The following is a 26,620-nucleotide window of genomic DNA, read 5'->3' as shown; positions in this document are numbered from 1 at the left end:
TTATGACAGTAAGGTTTAATATTTTGAATAGTCAAGGGTTTAGAGATTTATGACAGCCTTTAGGATTTTATGTGCATGGGATTAGGGTATGATTATTTAGAATAGGGCTTTAGGATATGGACCTATTAGGATTAGGGCATAGGGGTATAGGAATTGATTTATTAATAAGGAACAAGGATTAGGGTTTCAGTAGGACTAGGGAGGTAGGGATGACATCATGGGACATGAACTAGAGTGCTAAGGCTTTTCAACAAGGCTAGCTTTAAAGGATTTCATCATCTTAATGGACCTAGGGCAGCTTTTTCATCATAGACCTAGGACTTCATTGAATGAATGAATCATGTTATGATTTCATTGTTCTGTAATTAGAGCTTAACAATGTTAGGGCATAACATCTAGGGTTTCATCATGTACTTCATATGTCATCATGGAAGGAGCTCCTTCATTTATTCATTACTAGAGTCTAGGCCATGCTTCGAAAATCTAACGCTTACCATCATATAGGTAGGGATTTCTTGCACATAGGATCTTATCTAAGGCAAGCTACCAAGGATGTCATCTTATTGACATCAATGACAACTGTATCCAACAATCTCCCGCTTTGTCATTGATGGCAATACTCTCCCACTTTCAACATTTTCTCCCCCTTTGACATCAATGGCAACTTCTTCATATGCTACTCCCCCTGTCATTGTGCTACTTTCTTTGGCATTGTGCTACTCCCCTTGACATTGTGTTGCTCCCCCTAGCATTGTGTTCAACTTCTTATCATAGAGTTGCTTCCACTATCCTAGAGTTTGACTTGTGCTCCCCCTAACAGTATGCATGGTCTTCTTTTTGATGCCCTTAAACTGATCAACAACAAATATCAATGCTTTGAGCATTCAAGGCATTTTCAACATGATTTTTTTGTGGTGCAACCTGCTTCCTTCTCCAAACTTTTATGACTCTTTTTCCTTTCTTGGTTGAAAACTCTTTAGATTGTTTGGCACGTCATTTTGCAATCTCGAGCTATATGTCCAACATTATGGCATTTGAAGTATTCAATTTTGTATATGAATGATGGAGCATAATTTCTATAGTTGTGCACATTGGAGTATCTTCTTGCAACTTTCCTTCCGTGGAACTGATTGGAGTCCTGATAAATGTCCTTGTTATATGCCATGCAATCCTTTGCCATGTGACCAAAATTTGAACGAGTAACAATAGCCAAAATATATAGTTTGATGCCTGGAAACTGAGAGTTGCCTTTGTGCTTCTCTGAAATTGTTCTGCCTTGAGGTTCTTTGATGATATTTATTGCTACCTACAACATCAATATTTCTTCTTAGAGCAAAGGATCTTCCAATGTTATGTTGACTCCTTTCCTTGCTTTTGCTGGAGCTAGGGGTACAACTTTCAAGCTTCTCCATATTCTTGTCCATAGATGTATCAAGGTTTGCACCACTTTTGCTAAAAGATTCACCTGCATATCCAAGACTAGATTTATCAAAGGGGGATCTTTGATGACTAAGGATGTCATACAAAACTTGAAAACTCTTCAAGTTCTTGTTCAACTGATAAACCTATTTTCTTAGAGAGACAATCTCCTCTTTCATCTCTTTGCAATCTTCATCTTTCCTTGCTAGTTGGTTGACCATTTCTTCCTTCATCCTTGTTGCTTCACATGTTTGTACTTTGAAAGAGATGCTCATCCATTTCCTTTAACTGACATGTCATGATTTTCTTTTCCTTTTCTGCTTCATCAACTTGCCCTTTTAGGAGGAACAATTCTTCCATTAAATTCTCAACTTCAACTCCTTGCATCTGTTTCTTTGCTTCTTCTAGTTGATATTTTAGGGAGGAGACTGCTTCATTATACTAGCCAATTTCTACTTCAGCTTTGCTCAATTCTTAAGATCTTTGTTTAAGAAGATCTGCGAAATTATCATCCTTTCTTTGTGCTTTGTCTAATTGATTTGTCATGGATATGACTTCTTCATGATGTCTCTCCTTATTTTGTTGCAATTCTTCCTTAAGTTTGTTGAGATCCTCATCCCTTCCTTGTATTTGATGCTTTAAAATGACAACTTCCTTCTTTGTCTTGTCAAGATCATGATCGACATCTTGTACTTGCTTTTTGAGTTCATCATTTTCCTTTTTCAAATTGCTTATCTCTTCTAGGGTAGCTACAAGCTTTGTCTTGAGATCTATTTCAATCTCAACTTCAGAGATCTCTTCATTATCTTCCTTTATGCAATTTGTGCCCTCATATTTGCTTTCAATTGCCTTCTCTGGTTGATATTTGTGCTATTTGCCATCATCTTATTGATTAGAGGTCACAACCATCAATCCTTTTGAATGAAGCTCTTGAAGATCTTCCCAAAGCTCTTTTGTTGATGAACATTTCCTCACTTTGACCTTTATAGGATTTGGTAGGCCACTCAAGATAGCTTTAATAGCTATTGCATTATGTTCCTTGGACTCTTCTTCCAATATGGTTTCGGTAACCACAGATTCCCAAACTTCAAAACCTTGAGCCATTAAAAATTTCTTCATTCTTACCTTCCATATTTCAAAGTTTCCATTAAATATAGGAGCTTTGCACATCTAATTGTCCTCTGATTTCTTGAACGAGGATGAGACATCTTTAAAGGGTTTGGAGCCTTTCTTCCTTGACTTTGCCATTTGTGTTCTAAGGATCTACCTTCCAGCTGTTAGGCTCAGACTGGAGGTACTGGCTCTAATGTGTTGAGAAATCCAATAAGGTGGCAAGTTAATTGATTTCTCTTATTATGACATTATCTTGTGATGTTTCATTATTAGTTTTTTCTTTCAACTTATCTTATTCTTATCATCAAGACTAACACCAACCAATAAACAAAAGAGGACACGAGATGTAGGAACGCAGCTAGGGCAAAACCTCTATGTAGGGGAAAACCCAGTCAAGAATTCTTCCTTCAGTAGATTCAAAACAAAACTGAGATGACCGAGACTCTCATAACCTAGACCAAAGACTTATTCCATCCATCAAGTCAACCTTGTCAAATTATACTTCAGTTCTGAATCTTGTATTCAATATTTCATTCTTCAATACTTTGCAAACACAGTCTTGTTGTGCTTCGATTTTGTGGTAGCTTTCTCATGCTCACATAAGCCTCGTTGTAAGCCTTGTGACAACCTTCTCATATTTTGGTCCTATGACATTCTTATTGTATTTCAATTCCGTGGTAGCCTTCTTATATTTTGGTCATGTGACATCTTTACCTTGCTTCCTGTTACCACTCAAACTAGCAGGGGGTCCTAGACGGGCACTTGCTAGGCCAAGCGCAACAATGAAGCTAAAGCCCACTGTCACCACAGCTAAAGCTTCCTACTCTTTACGGACTTTCACCAATGGGAGGAGACCTGATATATAGAGAATCACTTATAAAAGATAGATCAACTAAGATGGGTGTGAAGTGATCTCGGGGACCCTCTCTTAGGGGAGGCTCAAGAATGGGACTTGCTTCTTTTTTAAGCAAGGTACAAAGCTCTATAGGAGACGGAGGTGAGGATTTAAGCGCTGGGTTGAGGGGATATGACTTGTAAAGGAGTTTCCCAATCCCTAAAATCCTTACTAAACTTGGTATCCCAAGAGTTTCTTGAAGACTTGACTTTTCAAAGGTATGGGACCACACAGGACTAAGTGGACCTGGCTTAGGTTAAGGGGAGGGAGTTTAGCAACCAATGATGATCTTAACCCAGACAAGGAAGGGGAAAGGATCAAAACAAGAATTTCCACTAAAGGTATCAAATGGATCCTATGAGGTACTAGCCTAGGGAACACCAGGGCTTGGGATATCTCACAATCCCAACATCGGAATTTGTTCAAATTTGGAGGAGACCTTGAGGACACACCAACGCAGTAGAGGCTAGGAGATCAAACTTTTGACAAAACAAATATGTGACTTTAAATAAAAATCCTAAAGCCTACAATGGAGGTTTGAGCTATGATAATTGACCCAAGCATGAAACCCCTGCTTTAACAAGTCAACTTAATTAATAATAAAATTTCTTCTTCATTCTTTTGATAATTATATTTCATTATGACTCAAGTACAATTATGAAAACCGAATCTAGTTACATTCTTCAACACTCCCTCTTAACTAGGGAGGTATTCATACTTACATATATCTATAGAAGTACATGGAAGATCTCAATTATCTACAAAGAGTTTAGGCACACTCAGTGCCACGGACTAGATTCCTGACCAGGGCAATCTATCCGTGTGGAACTAAGATGGACTAAAGCTTTCAACCAATCTAGGTACCATCAGGCTTACTTGCTAACCATCAACCCAAGGATCTAGGTGTGTATCCAAGGTCAGAGCTCCATGACCAACACCACTCTCCCTCTTTGGGATCTAAACATCAATACATATGTCGAATAGATGTCCTCCCGGGCATTTTACACAATGCCTCAACACATCAAATCTCTCTAACCTCAAGCATGTTTTTCAAGAACATTGAGAGATTTACCTGAACAATCGCAACCCCAATTAGTAACAACCTTTCAAATACTCATGAGTAAACACAAACCTTCGGGATCTTCTAACTTCTTGATGCTACCTCACAATTCATCACAGTAAGACTTTGAGGCTTCCCAAACAAATCTTGACAAAAGTTTCCTCAATCATTCAGCTTCCTTTCCTACTTCACATGCAACAACCAAATCTGGCTTTCCTTCTTTCAGCAGCACCTCAATATTAATTCTCCAATTTCTTCTTCAAGGTATCCATACATTATGACTATAATATGCCCTCCCTCTCAACTTGGGAGATATACCCTAACTTTTATCTAGGTTCCTTCTTAACTTAGGGAGATCAACTTCTTTCAATGACATCAGAGAATCTTTCATGGCTTCCATCCTTCTTATCTTCATCATCATCATTCACATATATTCCTTTATCATGCTTATCAAATCGACAAACATCTTCATCATCTTGAAGATTATGTACCTACACAACTTAGACAGCAAGTACAACCAAATACATACATATAGAAGCATGTAGTTAACTATATCAGAATCATATAATAATGGAAGCATTAGACTTTAGACAACAGATACCTAAACATAATTACGTTCATAACAAGAGACATATACTTTTATACTTCAACTACTTGCACGAGTTAGGTTATAACCTTTAGATCACATCAATAACTCAATCAAGATATTAGTCTCACTATATCTAGGGCCTCAATATTTCTTCCAGAGATATGACATACTATACTACAATATATTGTAAACCCGAGAAGCAATTCATACAAGTATAGTTCTACAACGCATCCAACAACTTTAGAATTTATATGTTAGACTTCTACTAGGATTTAATGCAAACCCTAGATTCCATACACTAATCAAAACCAATCTCAACACAATCTAAGGTTTCAACCAACCGATTTGTAAACCCTAGATTTCATCATTGAGATACTAAGCGTTAGATGCCAACAAATAATAAACAAGCACAGCATAATCTAAGGTTTCAACGATATGACAAACTTCTACTAGGGTTTGTTGTGAACCCTAGATTCATCATCCTAATCATATCCTAGAATATCATACTTTTACTAGGGCTTAGTTATAAACCCTAGAACAATGAGCATTAACAATAAGGTTAGCACATATACACATCTAGGATGCACAAGCATATCATAACAACATATATCAAGGGAACCCAAGACAAAAATATCCAAACATTAAAGTTAGACATATTCCAATTAGGCTAGGGTTTCGATCAAACGAACAAACATATACTTAGGGTTTCATTTGTAGGAAATCATAAGGGTCTTGCTTATAAACCCTACCAAACCCTAAGGGTCTAGGATATTAACACATGGACATTATCATCAACCCTAGCATATTAGGGTTTCCATAATAGTACCAAAACTCTAAACATGACATCATCAAAACCCCAAACATCAAAAGTATAATATTTCATTAGGTTATAACCTTTAGATCACATCAATAACTCAATCAAGATATTAGTCTCACTATATCTAGGGCCTCAATATTTCTTCCAGAGATATGACATACTATACTACAATATATTGTAAACCGAGAAGCAATTCATACAAGTATAGTTCTACAACGCATCCAACAACTTTAGAATTTATATGTTAGACTTCTACTAGGATTTAATGCAAACCCTAGATTCCATACACTAATCAAAACCAATCTCAACACAATCTAAGGTTTCAACCAACCGATTTGTAAACCCTAGATTTCATCATTGAGATACTAAGCGTTAGATGCCAACAAATAATAAACAAGCACAGCATAATCTAAGGTTTCAACGATATGACAAACTTCTACTAGGGTTTGTTGTGAACCCTAGATTCATCATCCTAATCATATCCTAGAATATCATACTTTTACTAGGGCTTAGTTATAAACCCTAGAACAATGAGCATTAACAATAAGGTTAGCACATATACACATCTAGGATGCACAAGCATATCATAACAACATATATCAAGGGAACCCAAGACAAAAATATCCAAACATTAAAGTTAGACATATTCCAATTAGGCTAGGGTTTCGATCAAACGAACAAACATATACTTAGGGTTTCATTTGTAGGAAATCATAAGGGTCTTGCTTATAAACCCTACCAAACCCTAAGGGTCTAGGATATTAACACATGGACATTATCATCAACCCTAGCATATTAGGGTTTCCATAATAGTACCAAAACTCTAAACATGACATCATCAAAACCCCAAACATCAAAAGTATAATATTTCATTAGTAACCCTAAGCAGACTAGGGTTTTCACAGTAGCATAGACATACCCTTAGGTTAGGGATTTATAGAGAACCTTTTTAGGGTTCCACAAGAATGATTAAATGTATAGAGGGTAGATTTATCTAATGATTAAGCACCCTTATCAAGAATCGTTTTGATTCATAGATCCTAGACAATACGATGTTAGTAACGTAAACTCCAAAAGATAATGTGTACCTTATATGTTAAGAGAATTTTATAAAGTGTATAGTCTAAGACGTACCTGGAGATGTTCCTTTTACAGACCTTATAAGGTTTCTTTTATTGAGGTGCTCTCCTTGAATGCTTTCATAGTTTGTTCTTTTGTGAGTCCAAAGAACCAACTTGATTTATACCTGCAACGTTTATTAACAAGTACAACCGAAATATGCAAGCATAGTAGTATGATGACCATCTAGGATTTCCATTATTTTTACGAGATGTTGAATACTAACACTTATTAAGTCAAAATCTAAATCTTATAATGAATTGCCATATATCCTAGATATTATGGATTAGGAACAAAAGTATATGTACTATTTTGTTACAAAGAGAACTTCACAAATTCTAAGAATAACTAAAAGTAGTCATGCCATACATACCTCGAGTCTGACATACCTTTGTCTTTTGATCGTCATTTAAGCGTGTTTCCCTTTTCTAAAGACAGATTGTTAGATAATTATAAGGAGCAATGTTAGTACTTACTTGTATTTGGATGAGGACTTCTTTCATAAATTGAGGAACATTATCTTTACTGCTACCATCATGACCTTTGTATCCTTCTATGATAATAATGGAGAAGTTGCTACAGGTTCCAAAGGATTTCTATTGCTGCATATTGCTTCTTTGATATTTTAATGACTTCTTTCTTTCTTCGATATGTTCTTAGATTCTTTATCCTTTATCACAGTGATCATGTCTCCATTGGTTTTGAGGTGGTTGAACCTTGTAGTAATGATTATATTCTTGTACTTTCTTTGCACATTTTGTGTGCCTTCTTGAAACGGGAGATCGGACCTCAAGAATTAGTGTTTTCCCTTAGTTGTCTTCAGGGAGTAATTGTATTTCCTTCTTTCTAATAAGGTGATCTTCAACCTTCTTCGACCATAGCTCTGATACCATGTTGACAAATCCAATAGGGTGGCAAGTTAATTGATTTCTCATATTATGACATTATCTTGTGATGTTTCATTATTAGTTTTCTTCTTTCAATTTATCTTATTCTTATCATCAAGACTAATGCCAATCAATAAATAAAAGATGACACTAGATATAGGTACGCGGATAGGGGAAAACCCCTACGTTGGGGAAAACCCAGTCAAGAATTCTTCCTTCCTTTAATAGATTCAATACAAAGTTGAGATGACCAAGACCCTTATAACCTAGACTAAATACTCCCTCCATCAAGTCATCCTTGTTTATTCTTCAGTTTTGAGTTCTGTGAGTAGTATTTCGTTCTTCAATCTGTTCTCAACACCTCGTTCCTGTAACAATGTGATGACCCTTGGCATATTTCGGTATTATGCTTTAGTCCTACAACAAGATCATGTTTTGGTCATGTAGTGGTAGTATACATTCTTCAATATACTTCGATCATGTAGTGGTAGTATACAATCTTCAATATACTTCCGTCATGATTCAGTTCTGAGACAGCCTTCTCATGCTACGATCCTTATCATACTTTGATCTATGGAGGCCTTCTCATGTGACATCCTTACCATGCTTTGGTTCATGGCAGCCTTCTCAAGTGACATCATAATTCGGTCTTGAAACATAGTTACACTTCAGTTATGTATTGGTATAGTAGTGGGTTCGACTTCAGTTTTGTAGTGGCCCAAAGATTTGGTTTTTGTGATAGCCCAGTAAGCATCTTAAACTTCAGTAGCAATGACACTTCAACTTCCTTAAAACTTCGAGTTCTTCTTCACTATAACTTCATTGAATTCCCTTATTGAGATTCACTGAACTTCCTCACTTAAATCATCGAACTTCTTTTCTGAAATTTTCAAACTTGTATCATTGTTCTGTTGAGCGAAGTTTACCCTCCTATTTATAGTTGTCTCCCACTGTAAAATAAGTTGACCTGTGTTTGTTTGAGAAGCCGACTTGTAGAGTATTTGTTTGGAGGTTGACCTTGCAAGGTGACTTGATGGAGGAGTCTTTTGACAAAAAAAAATGACTTCGACTTTCAATAAAAATCCTAAAGCCTACAATGGAGGCCTGACCTATGACAATTGACCCAATCTTGAAACCTGTGCTTTAACAAGTCAATCTAATTAAGAATAAAATTTATTTTTCATTCTTTTGATAAATATATTTCATTATGACTCAAGTACAATTATGAAGATTGAACCTAGTTACATTCTTCAACAAATTCATGACAACAGATCTGATAAAATTATACTTAAAATTTGAAGTCTATAATATGAGGTTATTTTCCTTAGACTTCTAAATTTATTGAGTTATTGTTTTCATGCATGCAATATATAAAATGTGAAAAATAGAGAGCAGTCAAAAAATACAATCACTCACAACCATAATAACACAAGATACGGTCTACGAAGCCCTTACGGAAGAAAATCCCTTTAGAAGGTGAGGTTGCTTTGTTCTCTTTCTCTAACTGGAAATGGATGCGAGTACAAAGGAGTGAAACCTATGGCTAGTGGGTTGCTACAAAACACAAACCCTCTTTGTTTGCTCTCTCCCTATCCATGCAACTACTATGTCCATCTATGGAACAAAATGCACTCATATAGAATGGAACCGCCTTTCCTCCAAGTGGTTTGGTTATAACAGACTCCAATAGCCAACTAGTGTTTAAGATTGACTCTTTCAACCCTTAACTAGAGTTGCAATATTGATTCTTTTATGGTCTTCTTCATTGTGATCATGTGGCTAGCCCCTTTTTCATGAGTAATGGGGGTTGACATGGTATCCTCTTGAATCATAGTGGTCAAAATAGAAAGATCAACTTCTGGGTGGCATAACTTTTGCATATTGACTCTGTTTGGGGTCTTTCTTACACCATTGGAAAAGTATCTGAGTGTAGAATAGCAATAGGGGATGTTGCGCTTAAGTGGCAAAGGTTTACCCCCAAAAAATATCATTTAATGCCTCAAACTGTTTTTCAAAGGCTTCAGACCCAACTAGCCAAACCGTGACCCATCACTTATGAGCATATTCCTCCAACTTTTCTACTCTGATAGCATCCAGATGGATGTCAAATAATATAATGATCCAATCCATATCAATAAAGGATCTCCATAACCATTTCTTCACTCCACTAGCATACACAATCATTTAGCAACGCATAATCAACCCAAGCAAATAGAAACAAAAGTTACACAAGATTGAATGGTGAGCATGTGCTTCAAGATTTGATGTTAAAATCTAAAATAGCACTTATATATCCCATTATCCGTGTGATTATTTCCTAATATCTCCCTACATGTACAAATGAGCTATCTATTTGTACACAATTCATCTTCTAGAGGTATCCACTAAAATATTATAGACTATATGAGCTACCATAACTAACTTCCTAAAAGAAAGCCATGAAGTCGAATAAAAGGACTAGTTTTGGGCAATAATGACTAAAACAACTCCACAAAGGTGCCATTAAGCCTTACAACAAGAGCTACATCACATAGGTTGCCAATAGGCATTATTACACATCCTAACATCCCCCCTCAATACTGATTAGGGGCACAATACAAAATTGAAAATACATCAAGAAGAGAGGAGGAAGGTGACATTACTTCAACTTCTCTCACCCTAAGCATAGATCTTTAATTTCATGAATTTTACCTATATTAAACATTTGATGAAGATGGATGCTACCTCTTACACAAGATCTCTAAGGTAGTGAACATCTAGTTGCACATGATCTTTGCATGAAAATTGATATTCATTTCCAACTAAATTGCACTCTAGTTGTCACATCTAAATTATGCAACATTCTTTTGAGCAAGACCAAGATCATACAAGACATTCCTAATTCATATTACTTCCTTTCATGCTTCCTTTGTTGCTTTATATTCAACCTCACTTGTTGATCCAGACTTAAACAGGAATGCAACAAATTACAGAGATAACCATAAACACAGATATGCAGCGGGAATAATACTTCATTTCATTAATGTAAAATACTGAAATATGCTTACAAACAGTAATGGAAATAAACCAGCTAGGGCGATGGTAGCTCATCTCTGAGAAGAATGTGGTGGCTACATGCCTCTGAACTGTGTTACAATGAGGCTCGAAGGCCTATTTATTGTTGAGAAACAACGGAAAACCCTTAAAATTCCAAAACCTAACCCTAGAAGATGAAACGCCAAACTGTGGGCCCCATTTGGGTAAATTGGTACATCAACTTCCCGGGGTCGTAACTTTGGCATACGATCTCCGTTTGACGCGTACAATAGCTCGTTAGAAATATCTATCCGAGCACTATCACTTTGGGAAGGGCAACATTGGTCCATGGCCCCATGTTGCCCCCAGATTTCCCAAAAAATGTCGTTTAGGGCCTCAAAACGGCTCCGGAAGTTCAGGACCTGAAAAAAACTACTAAAAATAGTAAGTTGTGCTACAATTAAGGAACTGAAAATGCTGAGAGAAACAATGGTGGGGGTCCAGGTGGACTTGGCAGGTAGCCACCAATATCCACCTGGATCACTTATTGGAGCCAGAGACAGACATGCATCTCATTTTTAGAAGTGCCATTTACTATGTGATCAGAGAATGCTAGTAATGCTAGCGCTATCTATATAGGAACTTGAGGAACTCTCCCTCCATTTCCAATATCACAACTAGAGAAGCTTGCCTCTCTTCATGAGAGAGATATTCAACAACAAATCTCAATTCCTACATGCCCCACACTACTCTAAAGGAGGATCACCTCATACTTTCATGGATAGTAGTGATTTTTTTCCACAGGAAAAAATCGGTAACCTTTTATTGAAAAATGAAAAGTTACACTAGCAGATGCATTGAAGCATTTCCATTAGCTGCCCATCTGGGCTCGAGTGCTTTTGCACCCCCAGCAACATTAACAAACTAACGTGCCTTGAGAAGAAGAAAAAAAGACAAAGAAGAAAGAAGAAGGGAGAAATAGGGGAAAAATTGGAGTTCGGAAGAGAAAACTCAAGTTTTTCTCCCCTTTTTCTTTTCGACCTTGCGCCACTCTCCTTGAGTGGGCTCGATCGAAGCTATGACTAACTGTGTTTCTGCTTTCTGTGAGGCTGTTTCCTTGTCTGAATCTGAAGTATCTGAGTGGTGATGCCGTTTGGTTCCTCCCATACTCAGATCCTCACTTGCCTTCTCTGCCTGATTTGAGTAAAGTTGTGTAGCCTTGTTTTCTGATGTGGTTTCCTTCTGAGTCTCCATTCCTTGAGATACCTCAGCATTCTCTGCAGATATCTCTTCCTCTTCTGCTTCTGATTCTTCGTCCTCTGAGTTAGGGGGGGGAATTGCCATCCTTTCCTCTGCTTCCCTTTCTGCTTCTTTTTACTGTTTGCTTTCTTGGCTTCTGGACATGTGCTTTGCAAGTGTCCTGTCGTCCTGCAGAGCCTACATCTGAAAGCGGTATTTTCATAGTCTAGTGTTTGCAGCTAGTTTTGTTGTTTGTAGATCAGCCTTATGTTGTCCGGCAGCCCTTTACTTAGATCTACTTCCACACAAATGCGTGCAAAAGTGTAGACCCTTTCATCAATCCTTTCCAGATCTGTTTTGATATATTTCCCTATGCTGTTCCCAATTCCTTCCAATACTCGTTCACTCCAAAAGTGAAGGGGAAGGTTATATAGGCGGACCCAGACCGGCACTTTGGATACAGTCATTTTGTTTGGATCGAAATCTGGAAACCATGGGGTCATAAACAGCCCCGCTGTTCCCCAAAACCAAGGCCCAGCACTGAGGATTGTATTTCTGACTTCCGTGGATGCAAATCTAACTATAAAAAAACCTTTGGAGCATAAATGTATGTCACATTCCATGGTCCAAGTGGTGAAAATCCAGTGAAATAGATCCATTGGTTTTGGCCAAAAACTGTTAAAACGGCAAATTAGAGCCTGCGTTTCATAGGACTTAACGAAGTCATCAAGCCCTGTAGAATCAAAATTGAGGGCTGGAGTTTGCCCTAGCTGATCTACTATGTATGGCCTAGGTGTATATCCGCCTTGATCTGGAGGGGACCCTGAATCTCTGTTGCCCTGTAAAATGTTTTTGTAGGAGGAGCCTTCCTTGGGTTGATGCTGAGGTGTTGTCTTTTTCCCCTTGTCTCCCCCTGAGGAGCTTGGCTGTCCCTGAGGCAAAGCCCCTCCTCTCAGCCTTAGGTTTAAAAAAATGGTTGTTTCTGGACTAATCTCATAGCTTATCAAGGTTCTACTGTCCTGGAGGGACCGCCTACCACTTACCAAATGTTGGATCAGAACAGGGTATCCCGTCAATGCCCAGATTTGTTGTTTCAACTGCATGATGGTACTTTCTGCATGTACCCACACTAAACAGGATTTCCCCTCAGGGGTTTTAATAAAAATCTGAAAACGAAATGATGTTACCTGAAACCTGTGATCTGGCTGTGAACAATCTTCCAGATCTGACCTCGTATTTGGTCGATCTTCCATTTGCATGTCTAGTTCTTCAAACCCTCTGCTCGATCTATGCTCATTGCCACCGATCTGCTGCCTGGGTTCTAGCTGTTCTCGAATAGTGGCTAGATCGAATAGATCTAGGCAGGATCTGCAATGTTTGGGCCGTTCCATGGAGAGAGGGAGCAGATCTGCATCATGCAGTCCCCCTTCTTTGGTTGCAGCGACCGAAACAGTGTAAGAACCTTCAGATTCCAACCCTGCCGCGTCCCAGTTTTCTTCTCTCCTTTCCCCCGTGCCATTGCATCGCGCGTTCTGGGTATGGCACGTTTGCTCTCCGCTATTCCCTTCGAACACCGGCTTTAAGCTGCCGCGCTTCAGATCTGCCGCCGCTAAAACCCCCGAAGCCTCACAGCCAAGCGCAAAGGAGGGATCATGCAGTCTACTGATCCACTGAACTAGGAGCAGAGAGTAGGTATGATTATCTTCTGCAGGAAGAAGCTGACAGAGCTCTGGACTGGGTGCAAAATCACCAAAAATGTCAATGGTAAAAACTATTACAGCCTCTATGATCTCGCCTCCCTTACCGTTACAGTTAAGCAGCCGCCCATACGCATCCTTTCCAGGTCTTCCTGCATTCGAAAGGCAAGGCACCGAGACTTTGCTAAGGGCATTCTGAAGAAGATCCATGGAAAACGACTCGGCCTGTTTCCAACACAACAATTCCTCTAAAACCAAAGACCTAAGAGTTAAACCCATGGATAGTAGTGATATTAGTAGACAAATTCGAATTTCAATATAATTCAATACAAATATGTAGAAATTTGTGTCTAGTTTGAAGCCCAACACAATTTTATGTTTCGCATGGTTTAATGTGTGAAAATTCTATTACTATAGCAACTAATTTATTTTACCTACTTATTTTCAAATAAGTTATTTACGAAATCCCTTCAGTAAATATTAAAATAAATTATGTTGCAGATATCACACCATTATACAGAAATAAATACATGCATAAGAATCAAACACATCAACACAATTATTTTTGGACAATTGTCAAGGAAAAACCCAATGCGGGAAAACGATGCAGCGAAGGTGGATTTTATTAATCAGCTTTTCTTGAGTACAACTAGGGTGCCAAACTGGCTCACCCAATAGAGATAAATCTTCTGGCATTTCTACTAGGCTCAGCGTCAGTCCAGCTAGACTCTGCGCAGCTCCCAGACCCTCTGCGTCAGCACTCTGCCTCTCTGCGTCACCCACGCAGGCCCTCCAGTCACTGTGCAATCCAGCTGCCTCTACATCTTTCTGAGTGGCTCGATGTATGCCTCTCTGATCTCTGCGTTGGTCCTCTAGCACTATCTTTGCCTCTCTGTTACGTACTCACTACCTCTTGTTGCAACCCAGTCTTCTAGTTCGAATTTCTTAGCAGGCCTCGCTATAGAAATCGAACTGACTGGTCTCCCTCAGTGTATCTCCAACTGACCCTCAAGTCTTCTCTTATACTTTCTCTATTGATGAATCAACGACCGAGATTAAGTCCCTAATCAATGACTAAGATTAAAATCAACTTGATCCTTATCTTTTAGAAGCTTCTCATCCTTATCTTTATTAATACCCATTAATATTTTTATTTTTCTAAGTTGAGACTTAGGAACTCCTTAAAAATATTAATTATTTTAATAACTCTTCATCCAGATGAAATTTTCCAAAACAATTTCTAGTTCTTGGAGATATCATGTGCTTTAGCCTCTCCACCAATTTTCATGGCTAGAGCACATCCGATGCTACTCCAAATCGACACTCCCTCTTAGCGAGGAATGTGCTCTAGTAATGCTCCACCATTGAACATCACGCTGATCATCCTGCACCAGTACCTGTGCTGATGTTTGGCCCACTGCCTAACAGCCTACCACTGCCACTACTACATCTGTACTGTAGCTCCCTCTACATCCGTGTTGTTGCTGGTCTTTCTTCCCAACACTGCATTTGCACTGCAACTCTCTCTCAAATGCTGCATCATGTTGCTCATAGCATTGCAACACCTGATACTTATCGATTTCTGTTACTGATATTGATTCTTTACCATCCCCATCTTCTCCCTGAAATAAGTGAACTTGGTTCTTCCAAGGGTTGTAGTAAGGATGTCTGTCACCTGTTCTCCTGTAGGAGTGTAACTCAACTGCACAGCTCCTCGTTGGACACAGTCTCTGACAAAGTGACACCGAATATCAATGTGCTTTGACCGATCATGAAATACTGGATTCTCAAAGAGCTTGATGCAACTCTGATTATCACACATGATCCTGGTCACTTCCATCCTTCTTTTGAACAAGTTTACAAGCAATTTTCTAAGCCATATGGCTTCACACAAAGCTGTGCTAATGGCCATATATTCTGCTTCGACTGAGCTCAGAGCTACGGATTTTTGTTTCCTACTGCACCAGGAGGTCATTCCCGACCCAATGTTGAAACAGTACCTAGAGGTACTTTTCTGATCCACTGAACTTCATGCCCAATCTGCATCAGTAAACACACTCAGTCTGATATCATTTCTTCTGGTGTACAAGAGTCCATAATCGACTGTTCCCTGTATATATTTGAGAACATGTTTGGTTGTTGCCGAATGCGCCCTCTTTAGTTCCACCATGAACTGACTGAGGGTGTTGACAGCGTAACAAATGTGTGGCTAGTATTGACCAAATACATCAGGGACCCTATGAGCTGCCTATATAAGGTGGGATCAACATCCTTGTCTTCTGATGCATCAATTTTCTTCCAGTTGGTGATCATTGGAGTAGCCATAGGCCTACAGTCCTGCATCCTGAATCTCTTCAGAATTTCTGTAGCATATCTCCCTTGTCCAAGGAAGATCTCCCCTTCTGCTGCCAAACTTCCAACCCCAAGAAATAATGCATCTGTCCCAAATCCTTCATGTCGAATTTTGTGGCTAGATTCTTCTTGCAGTCCTCGATGAGCCTGGATGATCCTGTCAGGAAGAGATCATCCACATATAATACTAGGATTAGAGGCTCATTCTCTACAACCAGATAGTAGAGATTTGGATCTACATCACTCTTGACGAACCCCATCTTCTACAAGTAGCCATCAATTCGACCATACCACGCTCTAGGTGCCTGTTTGAGCCCATACAAGGCTTTCTTCAATCTGCATACATGAGACTTCTTCTCATGTGTCTCAAAGCCTTCTGGCTATTCAATGTATACTTCCTCTTCTATTACCTCGTTCAAGAATGTCGTTTTGACATCCATCTGATGAATCTCCCATCCCATTTGTGCTGCAAGAGATATCACGGTTCTAATAGATGTATACCTGGCTACTGGGGTGAAGGTATCTTCGTAGTCAATTCCTTCCTTCTGAGCATACCCCTTAGCCACAAACATGGCTTTGTATTTTTCCACACTGTTGTCTGCAGCGTATTTAATCTTGTAGATCCATCTCGAACCTACCACCGATCTGTCTTGAGGCCTAGGCACTACTTCCCAAACATCGTTCACCATTATAGAGTTGTATTCCTCTACCATCGCATCCATCCAAACTTGATGTTGAGCGGCCTCCTGAAAACTGGAGGCTCCCCATCTTGAGCTACTAAGGGCTGATATCTATCTGGCTGTCTTCGCTCCCTTTTATTGTTTCTTGTTGCACTTATGAAATCTTTGCACCCCGCAGAATCTGTCGAAGTTCCCGGCTCATTCTTCCTCTGGTAGCAGATGCATCTATTAGCTCCTCCTCTTCCTGTGATTCTTCCTGTTCTGAGGGAGAATTCTTGGCTTCCGCTCGTTGAAGTGGTTTGACCAACGGCTCATCTTTTGACTGCTCCTCAGAAGCCATTTCTCGAGATTTTCTGAAGGCCCTATCTTCCATGAACTTCACATTCGTCCAACTACTACCTTCCTGCTCCCTGGAAGATAGATTCTATATGCCTTAGTGTTCTCGCTATATCCCACTAGATATCCTTTCTCTACATTTTGATCTAACTTCTTCATTTTCTCCTCGGGTATACGGCAATATGCTAAACTCCCAAATATCCTAAAATGGTTGACTTCAGGTGTCTTCCCCGTGAAGATTTTCTCTTAAGTAATCTTGCCCAATGCCCTATGAGGAGTTCTATTCTAGACATAGACTGTCGTGTTGCATGCTTCTGCCCACAGGAATTTTGGTATATCCTGATCATACATCATGCCCCTAGCTGCTTCCACGATAGTCCTGTTCTTCCTTTCTGCTACTCCATTATGCTCTGGATTGTAAGGAGTTGTCCACTCTCTTCTGATGCCCTCCTTAGCGCAAAAATCAATGAAGTCCTTATCGACATATTCTCCACCATTGTCTAAGCGCAAAAAAATTATTTTCTTCTCTGTCAGATTCTCCACTAGAGCCTTGAACTCTTTGAATCAACAGAAAACCTCGTCCTTGGTTTTTAGAAAATAAATCCAAGTTTTCCTGGAGTGGTCATCAATGAAGGTGACGAAGTATTCAGCACCACTAACAGCTTTAGTGGACATTGGTCGACAGATATCTGAGTGTATCAATCCTAGTACACTCTTGGCCTTGTTTTTACTTCTAGGAAATGTTGCTTTTAGCATACTTGCCCAGAGCACATCCTCTGCATACATCATCTCGTTCTATACTAAGATCTGGAACTCCTGTTACAGTTTTCCTAAGAATTCTCAGCTCCCAATGGTGCAAATGTCACATTCTTCTATGCCATAGTTCATTCAAATCCTTGTCTCCATTATTGCCTATCAGTGCCATTGGTGATTCTAGTTGTAACCTGTACAACTTGTTACTTATGATTCCAATCTGCACTTTCTTTTTCCAAATCGGGTGTTTGACATATATTTTCTCCTTAATGAAGAAAACATCATAACCCTTGCTTTGAAGTTGTGATAAGGAAAGTAAGTTCATCCCCAGTCCTGGCACATGCAGCACATTGGTAGCACAGAGCTGCTCTCCCGCTGGTGTTTGAAAAACTATGGTACCCTTCCCTACTGGAGTACACTTTGCCTTATTCCCCATGGTGATCTGAAAATTCATCCTTTCCTCCTGATAAACTGAGAAATATTCCCGGATTCCTGTCATATGCCAGGAGGCTCCACTGTCTATATACCATACCTATGATGATGCAGAACTTGTCACACAAGCAACTTCTTCTTCCAATCTAGAAGCCAACATAGAGAAATCAAAATTACTATCTCTTGTGCAATTTTCTAAAAATTTGCATGAGTCTCCTGACGTAGATGCCTCTGCATCATGATTTCGACCCATAATTGATTTTCCCTTCCTGTCTCTGATTCCTTGCTCTGATACCATGTGAAAATTCTATTACTGCAGCAACTGATTTATTTTACCTACTTATTTTCCAATAAGTTATTTACGAAATCCCTTCAGTAGATATTAAAATAAATTTTGTTGCAGATATCACACCATTATACAAAAACAAATACATGCACAAGAATCAAACACATGAACAAAATCATTTTTGGACAATTGTCCTCGGAAAAACCCAATGCGGGAAAACCAGTGCAGCAGAGGTGGATTTTATTAATCAACTTTTCTTGAGTACAACTAGGGTGCCAAACTGGCTCACCCAATAGAGATAAATCCTCTGGCGTTTCTCCTAGGCTTAGCGTCAGTCCAACTAGCCTCTGCACAGCTCCCAAACCCTCTGCGTCAGCACTCTGCCTCTCTGCGTCACCCATGCAGGCCCTTCAGTCACTGCGCAGTCCAGCTGCCTCTGCGTCTTTCTAAGTGGCTCTAAGCCTGCCTCTCTGATCTTTGCGTTGGTCCTACGACACTATGCCTGCCTCTTTGTTACGTACTCCCTACCGCTTGCTGCAATCCAGTCTTCTAGTTCAAATTTCTCAGCAAGCCCCGCTCTAGAAATCGAACTTACTGGTCTCCCTCAGTGTATCTCCAACTGACCCTCAAGTCTTCTCTTATACTTCTCCTGTTGATGAATTAACAGCCAAGATTATGTCCCTAATCAACAACTAAAATTAAAATCAACTTGATCCTTATCTTTTAGAAGCTTCTCATCCTTATCTTTATTAATACCCATTAATATTTTTATTTTACAGAGTTGAGACTTGGGTACTCATTAAAAATATTAATTATTTTAATAACTCTTCATCTGGATGAAATTTTCCAAAACGATCTCTGGGTCTTGGAGATCTCATGTGCTTTAGCCTCTCCACCAATTTTCATGGCTAGAGCACATCCGATGCTACCACAATCAACATAATGCCCAAACCCATCATGAAATACGAGACTGATAATTTACATAATACATTAGAACTACTCTACCATATTCTTTTGAATAGCTAACACACTAGATAAAATAACAAGCACACACCATATTAAACACAATGTTTTTTGGTCAAAGTGACCCTGGAAAAACCCCATTACCTCTTGGGGAAAACCAATTCTGAAAGGAGGCTTTATTTTTTTTGTTGCTTTAAGGAATTTTTACAACAAAATGCAACAAGAGATACAACTTTACACAACAATTATTATTTAAAGGTACTTATATCCCTTTAAATTCTATTGCAACCTCCTTGAGATTTGAGCCAAAGGCTTTTGCTCCAATTCTGGAAGCTTAGAACCACTGTCAAACCTATACTAAAAATTACATATCTTCAAACTGCCTTCCTTTGTTGTCAGCCTTAAGTTTGGTGTCAAATGTCCCTTCTCCGCCTCAACCTGTGAGTTTTTATGTCATGAACAGACCTCCTTAAATGCGGCCAGGGAACAATGACTGTGGCAGTATTTAAATGGTACGAACTGCCCTTCTCCTCCACGAGAAACTTGTTGAGAATCACTCTCAAACTTACCACACCAGCACAGACTTTAGAACTAATAACTCGACCTACAAAAACTTTAAGATTTTGCCTGCAAATCCCTTAATATTCGGCTTGCAAACCTTCTTAATCTTAGCCTTGAACCTCCTTGAATCTCTGCCTAGAACCTGTCACAAATTTCTAGGACTGTTTGCCATAATTCCTCTTTTGCAAAACTCGGGAATCTCTCTTTCCTACTGTGCGTTTTCTCTCCTTGCTTCTTTGAGCCTCCTTGAGCAAACTCAAGCTCCCCTCCTTTCCTCTCTCGTTCTCCTCTTTCCTTTGAGAAGAAGCCATTAGAATTAGAATGATACATCCTTTTTCCCTTCTGTCTCTTTGAAAAAGATGGAAACCCTATCCCTAGGATCTAATGGCTGAGAGTTAATCTCAAGCCATTAGATCAATGGATAGCATCAATCCCCCGCTTAACCGCTCATACATGTGGTCCCCTTCTTTTCAAAAGACTTCCTAGTACTTTTAATGTTTTGTACCTTGGTGCACTTTTTCACATAAAGTAACTTTTAAAACATAAGTCACTTTAATATTATAAAGTGAACTTTAGTACTTTACTCATAAAGTCACTTTAGACACATGGGACTTTAATAATTTAAAATACATGGTACAACTCCAAATAAAAAATACTTAACATAAATAATTTCATAATGTCACTTAGACAAAAGGATATTAAGTGTATTCCTAGGCCAAAAGAATAAACCCCGGAAACACTTCCTTGGTACAATTTTCTCAACACTCCCTCTTACCAAGTTGTTTCCCACCACTCCATCCTTGTCCCTGAAGTGGATATGCTCACTCCTTGATACCATCCCATCACTTTCTACTCCAACCACATCATCACCCAACCTCTCAAGTGATCTGTTCCCCCTCAGTGACTCATGTGCTTCCTTCAAGGAACCATAAAGTCATCCCGGCTTCCTCATCCCTAAAGAAGTCCCCTGCACAAGTCTAGGAGTATCATCTCTATCACCTGACACCTGTGGTCTTGATGAAGATGCCCCTGTGGCATGTAGTGATCTTGCACTCAGAGTTCCTGTCACCCCAAAAGCCAGTAATCCTCTTGACCTCTATGAACCGATACCAATGGACCCTGAAACCTGTAGTGTGCTTGCCTGCCCAGTAGCCTTCTGCTCTACATTGTTGCCCTCCTATGACCTCCTCACAGTCTTGGTCAGATAAAACATGAACCTGTAAAGTCTCCCATCACAGACGCCAATCACTCTAGCAAATGCCACGCTAGATCCCATGGGATACATCAACACCTATCCATCCTGAAACAACACGACATATCCTTTGTCCTTAATGTAGGAAACAATATCAGGTTCTTCCTCAGCCCCGGTACACAAAGAACATCCATCAATTTTAGAGGAGGTAATGACTCCCTCTAAACTGATATTGTCCCCACTCTTGTCGCTCTGACCCTAGTGTCATCTCCAAGCACCACCTCAGAGTCTACACCCTTTGTAAGACTTGTAAAGTGCTACCTCACTTCATTCATATGGCAAGATACTCCACTGTCCATGAACCAGACACTCGTGGATGTAGTACTAGTGTTTAAACTCATCACCAGTGCAAACTCTGACTCAAACCTTGAGCTGAACTCCTCCACCTCAGCTGATGTTGCCACTTACTTCTCCTTCTTCTTCCCTTTCTTCTCGGGACACTTAGAAGCATAGTGACCCATCTTCCCACAAGCAAAGCATTTCACTTTGTTCATGTCCTTCTCGGAATTCTCTTCCTCCTTCTGTTGCTCGGCCCCACTAGTGGACCCCTACTTTTTTCCCTTCCCTGCAAGGGTGACATTTTCCTCCTCACCTACCCCACCACGCTAGCTGTCCACCTTAGCACTCCTCCCGATCTCCTCCTAGATGAAATCATCCCACATCCTCCTCCAATTTACAAAGTGTTATGTGGCCACAATGCCATGTATGAATCCATCTGATGAGGCTCATCAATGGGTAAAATATATGGACCTTAATGCACCTCCAGCTTACTAAAATCAACTCTTCTCATAATTCTTTACATGTTTTAATTATATTTTGCTTAATAAGATGAGTAAAAGTAAGATGTCATGTCTACTGATCTAATGTGCATTGATTGCAGGTTTTGGGAGAAAATTGTGGCTAATTAGGGTGCAGGAACTCGAATGAGACAAGCAAGAGAGATTATAGGAGATAGGATCTCCCTCCTTAACTCCTCACTCACTCGAAGATCCCTCAATCAAATCACACCAGCTCGGAGTTGCAAGCAGCCGAGTCATGAGGATCATTGGTAGCCAAGCCAGTGACAGTTAAGAACCAGTTGATCTCAAGATTGGGAGCCAAGCCTCCCTAGATTTAAGGAAGTTGTTGGCAACTTCAATTGTATAAATAAAGAGGCCTAGAGCCTCATTAGGATTCGGATTTTTTGTGCAAGATAGCTAAGCAGTTTTCGAGTTGAAGGATTGTGACCAAACACTTTTATGTATTTTTGATATGTTAATGAAAATGAGCAGCATTCCCTTGATCTAGCACTAAGTTGACTCAGAGGGTTGAAGCTCTTGGGTTAGGGCCCAACCCTAGCAGCAGAGGTTCCTCTTGTTGTATATGTATGTTTAGGCTTGTACTCATAGTTAGTTGCTACACTGATTTATGTGTTGTTAATTTGCAAGTACTGGTATGTTTTATTAGTTTGCTTCCATTTGTGGACAGTTCTAACAGTAGCATTATAGAGATAAGAAAATATTCAAAAAAAGATGACAACAAGTGGATCTTACCTCATTTCTCCCTTCTAGGGATCATGGCTTGAGGAACATTTCCCATTCAACCCAAAAAAAGACAGAATTTTGGTTTCTTATGAAATTTAGGGTTTTCTACTAATTAGGTCATCATCTTTCAGTTTTAGAAGATAGGTTGCAATTGACATTTCTGATATCTTAGGTCTTGCATTGATTTCATGTTGCTTTCATAATGGTTTCAAGCATTCCCATGCATGAACTTGGCAAATAAATGATGAAAATTCTATTTTCTTCTATTTAAGTAAACCCTTCTTGTTTTGAGATGAATTTATGGATAAATGCCAACAATGATGTATATGTTGTAGGGGTTTCTACATTGCAAGAAGACCTCATATCATCAGCCTCAACCGAACCATATCCACCCATGATCGCCAAAAGCCACTAAGGTCTCAATTCGAATTATCGTTTTACAAGGAAAACTTGCCATGCTCATTGAGCAAATCCAACCATCATAAAGCTTTGGTTTGAGTTCTGAGTGAGTGCCTACCACTCCCTTGCCTTATTCCCTCCTTACTCACCTTTTCCAAGCTCCATCCCACCTTTTAAACCACTCCCTATGCTTTCGGCCTGTTCCTGTAGGAAAACAGGGGATCCTGTAGGTGAACTAGGACATCCTGTAGGAAAACCTGTAGTGGCTTGTTTTGAGCCCGAATTGTGAAAAAAGCATCACTAAAGCTAGGAGTAGACCCCTGCTTTCCTTCCAAGCCATCTAAACCATTGCACTCATCTCCCTCCACACCTATCTCACCTGCCATGCAACCAAGAAGGATTAGCATTTACATTTTTACAAAAAGATAAAGAGAAAAAGGTCTTTATATTTATTCATGCATACAGCAGTTAAGTGCTTGTTTAGATCAGACTTCATGCTTAGACTAGTTAAGACTTCACATGTGTTAAATTAGAGTTCTTTTGCAAGCAAGGTATGTTAACAAATATCTAGATGAGTTATGTTGTTTTGTAGGCATTTCTTTCAGTCTTTCATTACTGCAGTAAGTAGCATTTCAATTCTCTCAATTAGGGTAAAATTCTCCTCTCTAAATTGGTAATCAGACTTCTTCTAATCAATAGAAGGTTGGTTTGAGAAACCCTAGTGGTCTATCGCCCCAGCTCAGCAGTGACAAAGAGTGGACCCATTACATCTATTTGTGTATACAGCACTGTCACCTCCAAGTTTGTACGAACCCCAAGTTGATGAAGTAAAGTTGGTAGCCCCAAGAGTTGCAGCATCCTTGCTGCAATATTGGTGCTCATCACCATCCCATTTCTCGAAGAACCCATCTAGTTGATGAAGTAAAGTTGGTAGCCCCAAGAGTTGCAGCATCCTTGTTGCAATACTGGTGCTCATCGCCATCCCATTTCTCGAAGAACCCATCTAATGCAATCCTAACCAACTGGTTCTCTGGAATAGCCTCTCCCACGGCAGCCAACTCATCCTTCACCTATGAGATCCTAGTGAGGTATGACGTCACACTGTCAGTCTTGGTCATTTTGGTGTTGCGTAGTTTTTACCTCAACATCGTCTTCTTGTTCCCATTAGAACTTTGGTGTAAAGAGACCAAGGACTCCCACATCTGGTAAGCAAATCTAATCTTGGACACATGAGGGAATAAATAGTCCTTGATGGCATCTAGAAGGATCCTCTTAGCCTTCACATTCTTCTTGTTGAAGTCTACTAATTGAGAGCCTCTTCAATGCCCCACACTTCAACTTCCTCCAGTGAAAGCATCATTCTCTCCTTCCAAGGGCCAAAATTATCAGCCCCTGCCAATCTATCCTCTAAGCTCAACCCTGTTGCCATGACCCCACAACCAACAAAATGGAGAAAATCTGTGAACTAGGAACCTTCCCTCTCAACTGTTGAAGTCTTTGGATTTCTAGCAAAGTTTGATCAATTTTGTTCATTGTTAGCGGAAGTTTGGGCTTGTTGGTCTTCAAATTAGTTGTGACAAAATCTCTGGTCTGACCCCTCTTTGGCTCTAATACCATGTAGAAATTTGTGTCTAGTTTGTAGCCCAACCCAGTTTTATGTTTTGCATGGTTTAATGCCCAAACTCATCATGAAATACAAGACTGCTAATTGCATTTACGCGTCCCCCCACCTGGGGGTCAAGTTTCCTAGCTCCCTCGTGCTCTAGGGACTTGGGGACAAGAGGGGGACGTTTCCCCAAGCTCCCGAAAAAACAGGGTACATGAGGAAACTTGAAAAGGGTCGTTTCCTCCATTTTTGGGGTCGTTTCCCTAGAAAAAAATCACAATTTTTTTTATGAAACAAAAAAATCGTCATTTTTAATATTTGTTGACCGACCAGGAAGGGTTTACGTTATGTGCATTTCACGTTTCATTTTTTGTTTACTCCTTCGTTGAACTAAACTTTGTTTCCATCGCCAAGCAGCCTTTCCCGGTCTACGTTATGTACATTTCACATTTCATTTTATGTTTGCTCCTTCATTGAATTCAACACTGTTGCCATTGCCAAGCAGCGTTCTGTCTGCTCCTTCGTTAAATGGAACATTGTCGCTGATGTATTAGACTTGACTTTTATATTATTCAGTATTCAATGTTCATAGTTGGAAGTGGAACATCAATATGGTTTAAAGTTTAAAGTTTAAAACTGTTAAAATTGGCAACTAGGGCCAAACTTCATGTACGTCACCTTATTTGTGGATGCTGATATTTTTCCTAGATTCCTCTCGTCGAGAGGTGTAGGATCGATCTAAAGATCATCCGATTCCGACAAGTATTTATGAAGATATGAATTTATTTTGATTATGGACAAATTGTCAAGGTCGGCCAACAACTTATGTAGGCTCAAAAGCCCAACAGTCATGTCTATTCAACCCCAACGTTTTGCATATAAATACAAGGAGCATTCTTCTCATTTGCACACTCACTTCTCATCACATCTCTCTCTCTCCTGCGCAGAAAAAGAGTCTCTTCTCTCTCCTGCGCAGAAAGACTCTCTCTCACACGTGTGAAAAGAAGGACGCAGATTTCTAGGGTTGAAGCTGCAGAAAGGTATTTTGACCAGCATTGACCAACGTGGGCTCCTCTTTGACTACGAGTTTGGTGTGGCTGATCCTCCTTGGAAAGCCGCAATTTTTGGCACAAGAATCAAGGTGATCCGACCTCCGGTTTGACAGATATTGACTGCCCTAGTTTAGGGTTGATCTAGGGTTTGCTGCTGCTGATATAAATCAAATTTTTGTACTATTTCTCTCTGCTGAATTATTGAAGATAAAAGAAGATTTGATCAAAGGGTTTCCCCATATTAGGGTTTGTCCCTGGCTAGCCGCCACATCTTGTGTCTCTTGTCTTGGCTTGTTTTATGTTGATCGTTTAAATGTTCTATCTGCACTTTACTTTATGTACATGTGATTGCTAATCTATGGATAATAATAAGAAAGATAAGTAAACTACTCTTAGCATAGAACATACCATAATATAACATGGTATCAGAGTTGAGGTGAAGATAAAGCCCAAGCAAGAGCAAGAGCAAGAGCAATCACCGAAGAGAAGGTTGGCAAGGCTATCTAAAAATAACTATGGGGTCCTCAACACACTTCCCTGCTGAAGACAAACTCCGTGAGAAATTTGACTACCAC

At 39.5% G+C, this 26,620-nt stretch overlaps 1 protein-coding gene across 3 annotated transcripts in view; it reads right to left on the bottom strand.

Annotated features, from left to right (window-relative positions):
- The window catches only part of LOC149186612 (AP3-complex subunit beta-A-like), a 227,823-nt gene that overhangs the window by 170,869 nt on the left and 30,334 nt on the right, over nucleotides 1-26,620 (bottom strand). The gene's annotated exons all lie outside the window — the stretch shown is intronic.

The sequence above is a fragment of the Pinus tabuliformis genome, chromosome 3_1 (genome assembly GCF_031772625.1).
Source record: "Pinus tabuliformis cultivar Carrire ecotype Pingquan chromosome 3_1, CPIR1, whole genome shotgun sequence".
Lineage (NCBI taxonomy): Eukaryota > Viridiplantae > Streptophyta > Pinopsida > Pinales > Pinaceae > Pinus > Pinus tabuliformis.
Note: the sequence above shows the minus strand (reverse complement) of the source record. Positions and strands in the feature narration are given on the sequence as shown.